The 15,496-nt window shown below is 36.8% G+C and overlaps 1 protein-coding gene across 4 annotated transcripts in view; it reads left to right on the forward strand.

Moving 5' to 3' along the window:
• The window catches only part of b3gat1a (beta-1,3-glucuronyltransferase 1 (glucuronosyltransferase P) a), an 84,490-nt gene that overhangs the window by 36,563 nt on the left and 32,431 nt on the right, over positions 1–15,496 (forward strand). For all 4 annotated transcript variants that reach the window (XM_044118977.1, XM_044118974.1, XM_044118975.1 and 1 more), the window contains exon 2: positions 3,001–3,212. The gene's annotated coding sequence lies outside the window, so the exon portion shown is untranslated. The remainder of the gene's footprint in view (positions 1–3,000; positions 3,213–15,496) is intronic.

Raw genomic sequence — 15,496 nt, forward strand, 5'->3', positions numbered from 1 at the left:
CACAGTGTGAACTTTTCAAAAAAGTGTGTGAAAGTGAGCATGCACCCACGCACATGCTCTGGCGTGATTACGTGCTCGATGTCTGGCCACAGAGCAGAACATGACAGAACAGTGGTTGAACAGTGTTACAGCCAGCTGCTGCTGTCTGAGGTTTCTATGCTCGGAATACATCAGCAATTTCTGGGAGAACTGCGGATTTTAATGTCACAGGAAAATTTACACTCTGTGCAAATTTACTTCACAAATTACTGACACTCTAAAATAACAAATAGACATCAGTCTATATTTCCTTTTAATCACATAGATGTTAATGAGCCTTAAACACCATGCTGTTTATGATATACAGACATTTTGATCGGCAGGTTTTTGGATTTACAAAATGCTAACTATTTGACTAAACTAATGATGTTTTATGATGTTTTATTTCATCATAAAACATTCATTATTTCTTTGCACTACTTGTACCTTAAATAATGTAAGCAGAAAACATCAACCAAAGCAAAGCATAAGAGATTTTGGGTTCGTACATAACAGTGGCACAGCCTGACATCCTGTGCCTATTTTTGTTGTTTATTACTCCACCTTATAAAAGGATTATTCTTGTTAGAGTGTGTCACCATATTGGAAAAACCTGCAGGAAACTTTGTAATCCTTCATTCTTGATATACACACTCATTTGTATTCCCTGGTTTGATCACACTCCATTTATTTCTGTTTTTAAAAAAAACATATTTCAGTTTTTTAATGTGTTTTTAGTTATCTTTTTTTTTGTTCATTTCAAAGTCTCCTTACTCTTATGTTCAGATTTAATATCCATTCAGGATCCACCCTGATAAAGCTGCCGCTGAGGAGGAGATGTAATAGAGATACTACACCAACCGTGTTCCGAACATGAAATAATATCATTGGTGGTGGAGTGATATATTGCTCCCTGTCATGTAGGAGGAGCAGGTGTTTAGTGTTTTGATACCTTCTTCAGTGTCCCTTGAGCTCAGTGTAGTACCTCATACATTTACGACAGCTGACATTGCAGAAATGTTCGTCTTTGTCTGTTTTTATTGCCATACAGAATAATAAATAAAACATTTTAGTTTACCCAAAAGGATGACCTTGTAAGTTGTTTTTCCTCGCTCTGCCCTACAATCATTCCCCACATGATTTCTTCCTTTCCTGTGACTTGGAACAGCAGAGTATGCTTAAATCATGCTGCTCAGGTCGAGTATTCACAATTCAGCTGGACTCATACAAAGGCCATTCCCCTGTGGATTTGAAGGTAATTACTTTCCCCCTTGATGACAACCCCATTGAATTTAGATTAAACCAATAACAAATGTGGCATGCAGCGCTAGATGACATCCTGTCATTAGGCTGTTAATGTGCGCACCCCTTTTGGTTTTCCTCGCGTGGCATCAGCTGGTCCCCCTCTACATCCACAGTGGCTGCCCACAAGCAAGTGCAGCCAGCACAGTGACAGATGAGACCCACAGAGGAAGTCTCTTCAATAATGGAGAGCAGTAGCTGAGGGAGTCATGCAGAGGAATTGTGTTGGAGTGAGAGTGCATTGCAGCTGGTATGTTTGTGTCACTTCTCCCAAATGGACATTTTTGTATAATGAATTTATCGCCAGAGGATACGCATTACATTAAAGGCAAATATTATTAGCTGATATGCTGCATAAATTGTCACATTGCTATTTGACGACGTGCCTGGAAGGTTTGTAGGACATAATGGGCATTTTGATTAATGATTATCCTAAGATTACTTTAAGTCATGTATGTCAGAGGCTAAAAAGAATATTTACACATCCAGACATTTATAATAATTATTTATAAATGTGTACTTTTGTTTTAAAATTGCAGTGAAGCAAAAAATAAATATCCCATCACTTTTCCTTAAGTCCTCCATCACAGCTGTATAGGACTGCCTTGTGGTATTTGGGATGTATGACCAAATGACGGATTACAGCAAATCTAAAACACATTAATCTAGCTTGCATTCGTGGGCAACCGGATGCTACCAACATTCTTTCAGAAAGCTGTCTATCACCAATGCTCGTATCACATGTGAACTAAAATGTTTCCTGGCAATCTACAAAAATTGTGCATACATGGAAGAGATTTCTGCACCTCCACCATCAGTTTCCGACTTAATGTGTAAGAAAACATTATAGGGATTTTTATCAGTTTTTTGGCAGAGTGAGAGGATACAGGAGAGCCCAGTGCATCTCTGTGCAAGGGGACAAATCATTGTGTGTGTGAATATTGGTGAGGAAATTATGGATAGTTAGTTTTAGATGCTTTAGGATATTGGCTTTGAGGCTCTTCATCCAAAGCCAAACAGTCGATGCCTGGTCATCGAAGGACATTCATATCTGCACACATCTTCCAGACCACCTGGGGACACCACTCACACTTCAGTCTAAAGATATTGGTAAACAGCCATGGAGAGCACGCCACACCTGCTTTACCTAGAGAATTGCCAGCCTCCGGCCACTTTATTTTAAACTCGGCTGGTGCTCCCAAGATCCTCCAAAGAGAACTCAAATATGCTGTTACCACAATAATGAACCACCACAATCTTACCACTGGAGTTAAATTCTTAACATTTCTCACAAGTAATGGGGAGAACATTACATTCTTGACACACCTCAAGAACTCTTAAAGACCCATCCAAGTTCTGGTTGGTTGATATTGTCTTGGTGTGGTCTTAGTCTGGTGTGAACGAGGCCTGAGGCAGTGTGTAACGTATGCAAAGAACTAATTCAGTGTTTATCTTCACTGACAGCTGTCCAGATACAAACACAGAAATCTGTCACACTCCACTGGGCTGACAATGACCCACTGGCTGTTATAGTATGGCAGCGCTCTCCTCCCAGCTGCCATCCTGCTCATTCCATTTTTTTTTTTTTCAATGCTTTCATTGTATGTGGAAGAGGAGGCCCATTCTTACTCACAACTCTCTTGCTCTCTCTGTCTCTCTCTTGTGCTCCTGTTTCTCCAGGGGCCGGGTCTGAGAATGTAAAACCGTAGGGAGATTTTGGATGTCACTCATGACACATCTTCCATTGCGTTTGACCATCTTGAGCTGCGAACATCTCTGCTCCGCATACAGAAGCGTCTACAGTCAAGCTCCAGACAAAAGCTGGTGACAGTATCTGACGGCACAGGAGGACAGAAGAACACTGAAGGAGGGGCCTGGGATTGCTCCTGCTTGTGAGTACGGTATTGTTCTCATTGTTGTTGTGGGGGGAACACATTTCCATACAAGTCACCGGGGCTATGCTTCTCATTTAATGATTTGTTTTTGTGTACCAAAAATCAAAACCGCATACAACTTGAGAGAACAAATAAGTAAAGATATTGTTTCTTTGGTGGAAACAGTGAAAAATCCATTGAGAAATGTTTTCCCATTGTGTCAGGATAGTTTTGTTATCTGTGAAAGGCTGTCAGAGCTGACCTTGACAATCATGCTTTTGTTCACGTTTTTCAACTGTCACACCATAGTTTCTTCTTTGCATTTCTAAAAAGAAGCGATATTGAAAACTCATGGTTTCAAAAAATGTGGCTAAAGGAACAGTGGTAACAATGATAGTTTTTGCTTCTCCTGCCTACAACAGCCTCCTCTGTTCTAATACTATTTGAGATTGATATGTATATGAATGTACCAGACAGAGAAGAGAGCAAAATGGTGAGAGCTTGATGTGCTGATGTTAAAGCTGCAGATAATCTTAAGGCAGTGAGGCAGTAAACGATTAGATGGAGAGGTGTGTGAAGAAGAGGGGAAAAATAGATTGAGCTGTTAAATTGCTTTTAGGCTCTGTTGTCTCATCGCTGCACTAAGGAGAAATACTGTGATTGTGTAACTGGACAGCCTGAGGTATGAAGAATCAAAAGTTTCAACCTCTTCCTGTACAGTTCAGAAAGTTTTGGCTGAAAAAAGGCATGTTGGCAAACACATCCATAGAATATCACATAAAACACAGTGCTGCACTCAATATCACACTACATAAACTGCTCAGTAAAAATAGCCCAAGTTGAAATATTCTGCTAAACCAGTTCTGGGATCCAGAGTGTTTCTCTGTCAAATGTATTGCGAAAACATAAATTATGGCTTTGACCAATGTCTGTCTGGCTGACAATAATTCTACTAAAGATTGAGTTGCATGGCATAATGCATAACCTGCAAGTATAACAAAATTGTACAGCATGAGATGTTGCAATATTTAAAAAAACACAATATTTCTCCTTCAACCCGTTAGTGTGACCCCTAGCTCTGAAAGATAGTGCTTTAGGCTTGACATAAGGTTTGAGACTCTTATTTTGAATAAATACAAGAAGAAGTTCCAGAGTTGCCTGGTTGCGTGACCTTGTAAAAAGCAAGCAGAAGACAGTAGCTTATAATTAGATATGTAAAGACTGAAAAAGCATGCTTGGGAATGGCTTATGCATTAGTCCATGCACACAGTTACACAACTGTGTGCATGGACTTTCATCTTCTACACTGAAGTCAGATAATCAACCACTGTTATTTTGTTAAAAAGAATCTAAATAAGATTTCACCATGAACGCAGTGTCCAATGATGAAGATGCAGAGGTATGACTTCATCTATCTACCCACCAGGAAGGCACATGATGTCACTGGGACCATCTCCAAAGCAGCTACAAGTAATGTTGTCCATTGGCAGTTTTAGATAAATAGTTAAAGCAGATAGTTGAGACAACAGCAAACAACACAAAGCTGCAATGTATTATGGAACGAACATGAAGGTCGGTCAGCAGGTTCATCTCCACTGTTTTAAAATGTCAGTGGTAACCTCAGCATTGTGGATGCCAGGGGAATAAAAAATGGTAGCGTTATGTTCCCACAAGCTTTAATGCTGTCAATACATGAAGGACATATCAGCAGGGCAAAGTTTAAAAGAAGGGTGAGAAAGTCTGTTTTCTTGCAGGGAATCAACAAGGACATTGAGATGCTGATAAACAAAGCAAATAGCTTATGGTGTTAGCTGATGTACCAATAGCACCATGGCTCAAAGTAAATACAGATGTAGGGAAAGACTATTTTGGGATAATCAATACTCAAGCTAACTTGAAATGGCTTTATTAGTAAGAATATCAGAACTACAGTTTGCCATGAGAGGTGGCAAATCAATCTTTACCATGCATGACATCCTACATACTGTGGTTTGCAAAAAAGTGGGGGTTCAAATTCTTGAGCCACTCTTAGACAAAGCTGCAGACATTGACTCTGGTCTATATATGGCTCAACCAAGCCTCACAGCATCACCACTTTGACCTGCTGAGCTTTTGATGAGCAGGTTGAGCTACACCACCCTGCCAAGTTACACAAAAACAAATCAATACCAACCATGTTAAAATATAAGCTACAAACACACAAAGTAAGGTAAAGTCATTTTATTTTATTTTATTAAATCAGCCAAAATTCAACCATCCACTAACATGATGACACACACAACCAGTGTCATTATGAGGATAATGATGGAAAACTAAAGTGACCATTCAGCAGGAACTAGCTTTGTTAATTCAAGGTAAAAATAAACTGAGAATGGGAAGAACCTTATACAAAATTGCTGTATTTACCATAAACTCTAAGAGACTGTTGGTGAGCTAACAGAAAGCCACAAGTGAAAAATAAAATAAAAGAATGTCACACAGATGTGACCAGAGAGGGTCAACGTTTGTTGAGAAGATCCACCAGTATAGTGGAAAAAAAAAAACTGAAATTGAATTTATAAGTACAAAAAGATTCTTCTGGAGTAGTGTGACAGAGTGTTGTTGATTTGTGTTAATATGTCCACATAGGCTCAGAGTTGGTTAGAAGTTATTTTATACTGTGCTACATTATATGCTTTATGTGAAATACGTCATCATCCATGTGAAAGGTTATCCTTATTGATTTGTTGCTTTAAAGAAAAAGATGTGATGATTGAATAGTATATGCTTTATCCACCAGGTGGCAATTTTGGTTCTGTCAGTGTGAAACATACCATAAAGAAATTGCACAAAAACCTGTCGTGTAGACATATGTGCAAAGACATAAAAGTGTCTGGATAATGTAAGACATGTTCTTTCAAGCACGAACCACCAAGAGCAAAACTGATACTGTACTTAGATGTGTATTTATAGCATTCATGGGACTTTGCAAGCAGTCAGGGTCACCTTAAAAATATAGCTCAGCAAAATCAACAAAATCTATATTTTGTTGATCCTCCCTTTCCTCTCACTAAACTATGATGTTTATTGATTTGAGGGAATACAACATAAAAAAGACCAGGCTTGTGGAGAAAAGAACATACCCTAAGACAATTTGCAATAGGTATTTTACAGGTGTGTAAAATAATGTGAATGCAGTTGCAGTTGTGAATAATCCATCCTGTTATCCAAGGGATGGAAAATTGGTTAGAGAAAGCAGCAGTCAAGTTCTTAAGTCACAATATGCAATATGTGTAGATTTTATTTTTATATGTTCTTGCACCAGAAAACAATTCAGGAGGGTCTAAAACTAGTTAAATGCCAGCAGAAAATAAAGTTGAGTAATCAAAAAAATCTACATACTAATATTTGTGAAACATATAATCATAATAATTAAATAAAAATAATATTGTAGTTATATAATTCTGATTGTCATTTTTAATGATTATGCAGCCTGCGAATGGCAAAAAATATTTTTACAGCTTGAGGGTGCACATTTTTGTTGAATGACTCCTCTGCCTTAAATGTTCTCTTATGCAATATTAATGTGAAAAGCCTAACATGTTGTGGCTTGAAGGCAAATCCCTTGTGTGCATCACACACATGAAAAGGGCAGTGTTCAATAATGCCTTCAGGACAATTTAGATTTCCTACTTTGACCTTTCAAAAAAAAGAAAAAGAAAAAGAAATGACAAACACACATATGTTATGTAGTGATTTATAAAGTAGCATCAACCTCCCCCAATAAATGTGAGTTGCATTCACACAGATTAATCAACATGGCAGCTTCTCATCACAGATTTATAGATGGCCTTGATTGCTGTCAGGGTGAAATTAACTCATACAAACTGGAAAGGGGCGTTAAAAAGATGCCTGAATAAAATACACATCCCCTCTCACTAACACCAACACTCTACACCCCTCATACACATTTTTGTATGTTGTATTGACAGCTATTCATTTGAACAACTACAACTACATCTCTGACTTGCAGTAACTCTTCCCCTCACCCTACCCATTAGTCATACATTTTTTACCAAAGTTTCCACCGTATCTGTAAACCTGACCAGTAGAACTCAGAACAGATCAAAAGAACCGTGAGGACCAGGAAAATGTCCTCAAAAATGACCTCCTTTTGTCGGCTAAACATGTTTTCCAGTTGTCTGTAGTACGTACAAGTCCACGCACGCGTACACGCAGATCAGACTGGTCTGTTCCTCCTGGCTGTCTCTGTAGAGCTGTCACACATGCTGCGTCTTAGAGCACCAGGAGCCCGAGGTTGACTTGAATTAAACTGAGAGGATGTCTTTTACTGATCTGCAGAGCCACAGAGACACATCCTCCCCCAGAGAGAGCTGGTCAAAAACACACCGGCTGCGAGAGAGAAAGGAGGAAGAAGCAAGGACTAGAGAAAAAAAAGATAGCAGGTTGAAGACAGGGGGCTAGAGAAGAGGAGGAAGTTAATAAAAAGAGAGGGATTGAGAGATTGCCTGTGAGAGAAGTAAGAGGATTCCAGAGTTAGAGAAAAGGAAGGAAGATGAAACTGCATGTGGGAGTATGGCGTGCACGTGGGTATGTGTGCACATTTGTCAGAAAAAGACAGAAGCTCAGCCCACCCAATCATACAGTGGGATCTTTTTTTTTTTCTGGGCGGAATATTTAAATAATCAAATCTTACTTGATTCAGTATGTTCAGCTATTTGTTTGTTGTTTCTTTTTATGCATTAGCAAGACAAATCACTGAATAAGATAACCTTTCTGTCCTGTTTGTGTGATTTGAAAGGTAATTTAATCAAAATAACTATTTTTAGCTAATTAGCACCTACAACCAGTCTATTATTTAGATATCGAGGAAGGTTTGAGCTCATGTATGGATAAAAAACAGCACCCTTTTGCTGTATATATATTTATTTATCAACCATACACATTTAAACCCCTAGCATCATAGCTCGTATCGTGTACAGCACTCAAAGACTCACCAAAGTCTCTTAGAAAAAAAATGGTTGAAGCTGTCAGACGAGTTGTTGACATGTTTAGTCTGCTGGCTGAGATGAGACACTTTTTGGCAAACTATTCTACATTACAATAAAAATGTTGTTTTAATGTGAAGCAGGACCATTTTCAAAACAGAAGAAAAATACTTTTAAGGCTATATCACAAAAAGATCACAAATAAGGTTGGACATAGAAGTTCTAGTGTAAGACAGAATATAATAAGAGTATCATTTACTGCACATCCAGGCCTCTTTTTTTACCCTGGTGCCCTGGGTTGCTGCCTTGCCCTGGATGATAAATCTACTAGAGAGCAGGAATTTTGCAGAACAAGAACCTGGAACACAAGATATTAAGGAAGAAATCTCCAGTTGTCCACAGAGCACCCACATTCTTTCTGCTTATTCCTGAACAACAGGAGATCACTGTAGTTCCTGCTTTAATTTCAGCTGTCTGAGACTGTTACTCGTAATACCTTGCGGCATTCCTTCAGCCCTCAGTGGTGAAAAGCTCTTTGTTTTGCAATGACACAACCCTACTACTATGGAGACATTTAGAGCCTGTGTTTCTCAGGTTCAGTTTTAAGACATTAGCTGATGAATCATCCAAAGATTAATGATCCATTTCCAAAAATGACATAATAACTGTGCATGACTGTTCACTTGGAGGGAAAATGAGCAGTTCAAACATAATGAAAAACACATTTGACGTTTTTTTTTTTTTCAAAGCTCCGAAATGCATCAATATTTGCTCGGCTTTACCACCTACACTGCAATTACATTTGTGTCCTCGGCAGTTTTTTTTTTTTTTTTTTCAGTGTTAATTCATTCAAATAAAGTAAGAATATGAACGGTAATCTAAAAATTTGTTTTGGAAAAATCCACTGCAGTAGAAATGCTTTGTGAATAAATATGCTCTTTAGGAAATCTTTGTCATTTCTACATGGCTGTTAAAAGAGAAGCTTTGAAAAAAATGAAAATTACTACAACAACTCCAAGTTGATTTTAAATTTTTTATTTTATATCAGAGAGAGATGTTTTCTCAAATAAGGATTTTTTTTAAGTTGTAAATAGAAAAAGGTGGGCAATGATGCAATTGGCTGTTATTAGAATAAACATCTATTTATATTTATCTCTCTTAATGAATTCATTGTCCAGTGATCAATTCACAGATTTTGGGGTATCAAAAGATAGGAGATGAATAGAACAAGTTTGGTGACCAATAAAATATATGACCATTTTTGTAGGAGATTTTAGTGCCCAAATGACTACAAAAAATATTACTTTAAAAGTCTAGCAATTGAACATCTCCATTATGCCTGAGGCAACAACAGAAATAAAAGACTCAACATTACATATATTTTTAGATTAATCAACAGAAGCCAGGTGACTAATGATGCATCACTGCATGGTACCAGCAAGGCAACTATATATATTTCTGCCAGACCTTCAGGTCCAAGGGAATTGCAGAAGTCAATGTTAAGTTTTCTGATAAAATACCATGCAGCTACCAAGGCAGACACAACAAATATGAAACGTGCTCACATGCACAGTCTAAGCAGGGAACCCCTGGGGCTTTAAAAGAGCTTAAATCACCCTGATATCCATCAGACCCCATTGGTGTTTCAGATATAAGTATTATCAAAACAAACAATGGGAGGCATGGTTATAAACACGGTGAATGTAAGCACGGTCCATTGTAACAATGCATTTGAAAGTAAAATTAGATATGTCAAAAATTGATTTTATCTTGACCACTGATAAGCCTCAAGGACAGCCTTCAAGATGAGACTTATTGTCACTAATAAGTCTCACCTTCACCACTAACATCAAGGGTAATATTAAGTGCACTGCAACACAGCAGTGTCTCAACATATTATAGCAATACTGAAATGTACAACTCAAATTTGGTATTGTAGAAAATATTCAATAATAATAATAACAATAATACAAAGGACAAAACTTAATTGAGGGTGTGGAATTGTAACAAACTAGGTAAGATGCTCAAAACCATAAAGGCAAATGTAGACAAACACAGTTTTTTGTCTACCTTCTGAGAGCCAGAAACAGGTTAATCTTTGATACGGTATCAAGGAATGTATCTGTGGTTCATTACAAAAACACAATCTATTGATTCAGAGTGTTATCTATTTCAAAGGGAAACCGGCACACAGTCAAAGACACTAAAGACGTTCTGAATAGCTGCCTTTCAATTGACCATAAAATTGCACAACTTGAAATTACAAAGATAAATTTGCTCAATGGAAACTCAACGATAAAAAAAAAAAAAAAAAAAAAAAAAAAAAAAAACCTCAAGTGGTTTCAAATCTCCATTGAAATTTGTATCTTGTCCAAAACTGCAATGGAAAGTTTTGTTTTTCGCGTCACTCGAGTAAGGTCAGTTTGTTTACAGCAGAAATCCGCAGCTTATTTCTATAGACTTATTTAGGTAAAGATAAGTCTATATTATATATATATTTTTAAATAAAAAACAGTTTGAGATTAATCTCAACTTCTCCTTGAAATAGGTTCAACCTATTTAATTTTAGGTTCAACATTTTGTACCCAGAAACATATAGCCACAGTAAACATGCTATTTGTTTCCTAAGTGGTACTGCAGCCCCGTGGGTACAATTACAGCAACTTTAAAGAAATTCCTTAAGTATTCATACCGAGATTTTGTTTTCCTGTTCTCCTGTCAGTCTTTATACATAATAATACAAGAAAGCAAACACACAACTGAGCGACGTACACAGATCACAGCACAGTATCGCAGATGGCATGACCTTCCACGACAAGGTAAAACCAACAACGAAAGTCACTCTGCAAGATATCTACAGTTGATATGTATCTGGGCCGGCAAGAACTCCCCACATCGAAAACAATAGTCATTTATGATAAAACACCAACTTCATGTGAACTCTGCAAGTATCCTTCAGTTCCCTTTAATGCCTCAACTCAGAAAGACAATTAAATCTTTCTGTGTCTGACTGAAATGGAATGAGCTGATAATAATTAGCGAGTCAGTGAGGATTATCGTTCGTGCTCAACCATTATGAAATAAAAAAATAGAGACAAATACTTCAATAAAACTTGAAGTAAATGAATAAATCTGGGAATAGATAAGTAATTTGCAAAATTGGAATCAACAAAATAAGTTTCCATTAAAAGTATTTTATAATATTCATTTTGGTTTTTATTTCATGGGTACATATATTTGTTTGATATAAGTATATGTATTTATAAACTTATAAATGCATATATCTATAAATATATGTAAGAAGTATATAAACAATATACTTATTAATAAGTATATTATTAATATTAATAATATCATGTATTAACTGCTTATATATATATATATATATATATATATATATATATATATATATATATATATATGAAAACAGAACTGCTGTTCTGTTTATAGCACACTATTTATAGACTAGCCAAATCCAGACTGAAAATTTACTTTTACAAATCTAAAAGTTTACATTCTAATACATCACAAGTTAATGGCTTAAAAAGACAAACATGCATTTGTAGCAAATATATATTTGTAGTTTTTCTTGCAAGGTTCTCCGGGAACTATAGAAAGTGGAAACTCTTTATAGTTTTCTTATAGTCTATGCCTTGTGATGAAGTTGAGTGCTCAGCTTTATTTTTCAGTGTGCAAGGAGACTTTATTAGCCTAGAATCTGTGGAGGTTCTTTGTTAAATCAGACTCCAATCTCAAATGTTTCCAGGCCACTCAGTGGCCCCTTTCTGTCTGGTGCTGCACCCCTGTTGGGATCAATCACTGTCATGTTAAAGGTGTTCTTGAAATATCGATGCTTAAGTATATGATTTTATCTTGCTGTTCTCATGCCAACATCTGCATAGTGAGAGTGACTTACCAAACCGTGTGACATGAACAGCAGTTCTGTTTTCATCACAGAACAGAATCAAAGACAGCCAGGCTTCATTGCAAAAACAAAACAAATATTTCTACAGTCCAAGGGTTTCAACTTGTTCTCGAAACCAAGGACAGGCTTTCTTGGAAGACAAGAATACTCCCCAGGAAAACAATAGTAGCTTTACTACAGCACACTGACTTCATCTGAATTGAACAGGAGTCATTAATGTCTGAATGGGCCTTCAGTTCTCCGTACAGCTCCAGCTCATAACGGCATTAAAAATAATCTGTGTCCATCTGAATTGAAAGGAGGTGATAATCAATAGGAAGTATATGAAGCTCCATCTTCATGCTTAACCTGAGGTTATTCTATATTGCAGCGGCATTAAGAAGAAGAAGGCTCATTTTTTTGCCAACTCTCAGCAAATTAAGCATGAGGAGCATAAGAGAGAGAACAGACTCCAAACCATAGTAGCAATCTGCTGTGGACATTTTAAAACAGTAATAGTTCGCTTGAAACCAAAGTATTAGTCCAGGATTTGTGACAAAGACAGTAATATACATATATTTAATAATAACAGATCAAGATCTTTCCAAATTCCAAATGTTTACATACCACCCATCCATCCTGGCTGGAATTAATTTTACAGGACAAGTGTTACATATTCAAAAGGGTCTGCATGAGATCTTGTGACACAAAATCTCCTGGAAATGAATTATCACAATATTTCTAATCAAATATAAATCCTAATTTATTTATCTTAAATTGGTTTCCAAGTATGTGGAGTAAAATTTTTTGTTCCCTTTTTGCTTTTGGCCTTTTTGCCAGAGCAGCAAAGAAAGCTAGTTGTTTTATTTTTGCTTAATTCTGAGTCTAAATGGTGAGTCAGTTGTAGTAATGAATACCATTTGTTAGCTCTGCAAAATATTTTATTTTTCTTACATTTTCTGGTGTTATGTTAAACATAATGGTTGTGATTCAAACAAATTTTTGAGATATGTTAAATCAATTTTCAGATGAGTGCTCAAGTTCATTTTTAGCATAAAACAAGTCTGTGTTAGCCTAGAATCTTCTGACCTTTCTTAAAGCAGGCTCCTGCTCCCTTCTGTTACTCCAATTTTGAGGACGTTCCATAAATATCAAAACTAGGGTATATGATTTTCTCTTCCTAATGCTCACGCAAGCCTCTGCATTGACTGTGAGTGACCAAACACATGACTCCGTGACACATCGAGCAATTCTGTTAATTCTGCAACAAAGCTTTATTGCGAAAACAAAATCAAAGACTCTTCAAGACATCTATAGCTGGAGGATGAGAACACATCTATGGAATTCTATAGTAATTCTTGGCAGGACACTGCCTCATCATTTGAACTCTACAGGAGTAATGTACTGCTGTATCTCAGAACGACAATAGAATAGGAGATAATTAGTAGTTAGTCTATGAGGATTCTTCATGTTCCACTTGAGGTTATTAACAAATCAAAGACTCTTTAAGACATCTATAGCTGGAGGATGAGAACACATCTATGGAATTCTATAGTAATTCTTGGCAGGACACTGCCTCATCTACAGGAGTAATGTACTGCTGTATCTCAGAACGACAATAGATTGGAGGTAATTAGTAGTTAGTCTATGAGGATTCTTCATGTTCAACTTGAGGTTATTCCATAATGCAGGAGAATTAAAGAGATAAAGGTAAATTTTGTTTTCTCCACATTTCTCATGAGGACAGTGAAGGAAAGAACCTCCTGAAATCTGCACTGGCAATCTGTTCTGTACATTTTTAAAACAGCATATATCAGTTCTCTTGAAACTCTCTAGCTACATTGATGGCTTTGTTCCAAACTTTGTGACAAAGTTTGGAACAAACACATGTAAAACATAAGTAAACATTTTATAAGTTGAAATAACAGAGAGAAATAACAAATGATTAACATTAAATCTATGATGGTATGAAGGCAGATGTGGACGTCATTGAAAGAATAAATCATCCCAGGCACATTGACTAAGTGCAGTTCTGCTAAAACTGTATTGTGGTCATATTCAATGCATTACCTCCCCAAGCTTTATTATCTCCAACCCTTCACATCCCCAAGCCTTCACAGCCCTGCAGCTGGGGTTCCTTTATCCTACAGGCTATTGATCGCCACTAAGGAGTGGAAAAGTCACAGATACCGTGATGTATGACTGTGCTTGTGTGAAGTTGTGACTGTGGCTTTATAGATACCATAATAGACAATAGAGAAATGACTCTTTCTCATATAACAAAGCTAAGCTAACAGGAAAATCACAATGTTTATTCTTGTCTTGTAGGATTATTTTACCATTGTTAATTCTTTAGGTATAAGCTAAAGTGAAAATTTCCAGTTATGCTCAGGTTAGGGTAAACCAACTTAAACAATAATTATAATTTAAACAAACCTGCAAATGTTCAATAGAAAAGTGGTAATCAAAATATTTTTCTTATGCAAAACATTTTCAGCAATAAAAGTAAAATTTTTTTTATAAAAGTTTGTCAAGGGACTGCAGTTGGCACAGTGGGCACCCAGGTGTTCATTATAGTTCCCAATGCAGCCATCCAGATTTCAATTCCAGACTTTTAGACCTTTACACCATGTCTTCTCCCTAGCTGATAGACGTTTTTTATTTTATTGAATTGTTCTGACTCTGACTACTAGCATGTATGCTAAAAAATAAACATTAAAAACTTCAATAGGCATTAACAGTCTATACGGTAGTGCTTGTTTGTAATGTGTTTAAACAAATGTTGCAATATATTTCAGAATATTTCTAGTATTGTACAAGTTATATTTTCCTCATAGCAGAGAACAAGTGCGCAGATGTTTGCAAAGTCTTCAGAGAACTTAAAGTGTCTGCGGATTTGATGCAACCTTTGTTGGTACAGGCCCACCATCAGTCAGAAGCATTCTCTTTACCTCAGCAAAGTCACTGCTCGTTTGAGTCCGACACCTCAGCAGCGAGCAGACGCAGTCGCTGTGTCAACACTGTTCTGCCGGTGTCATCTCTCTGTGCCTCTAGGAAACTGCTCAAGTGCAACTGTTTTGCTGAACACAAGCAGAGTCAAAGGACAAATAATAGCAAGTGATGATTTGAGATGCCTATGCAGAGCAGATTATGATAGCTTAGGTTTGAATGTCAAAGGTGCCTTGTTTCTGCTGCAAAGGCGAAAACAGTGTTCACTGGCTGCTTTATTAGGCGTACATTTATCAACACTACTTATTTGACATTTTATTGTAGAACGTTAAATGTCAATCCTTTTTATGCGCAATGAGTTTCAGTGAACATGTAATGTCAGATCTGATCAAATAATGATATGCAATCTTTCAAAAGTCCTGCCCAGAACTAATATGGAATACACCCGCACATAATTATAT

The sequence above is a fragment of the Gambusia affinis genome, linkage group LG06 (assembly GCF_019740435.1).
Source record: "Gambusia affinis linkage group LG06, SWU_Gaff_1.0, whole genome shotgun sequence".
In the NCBI taxonomy this organism is placed as follows: Eukaryota; Metazoa; Chordata; class Actinopteri; order Cyprinodontiformes; family Poeciliidae; genus Gambusia; species Gambusia affinis.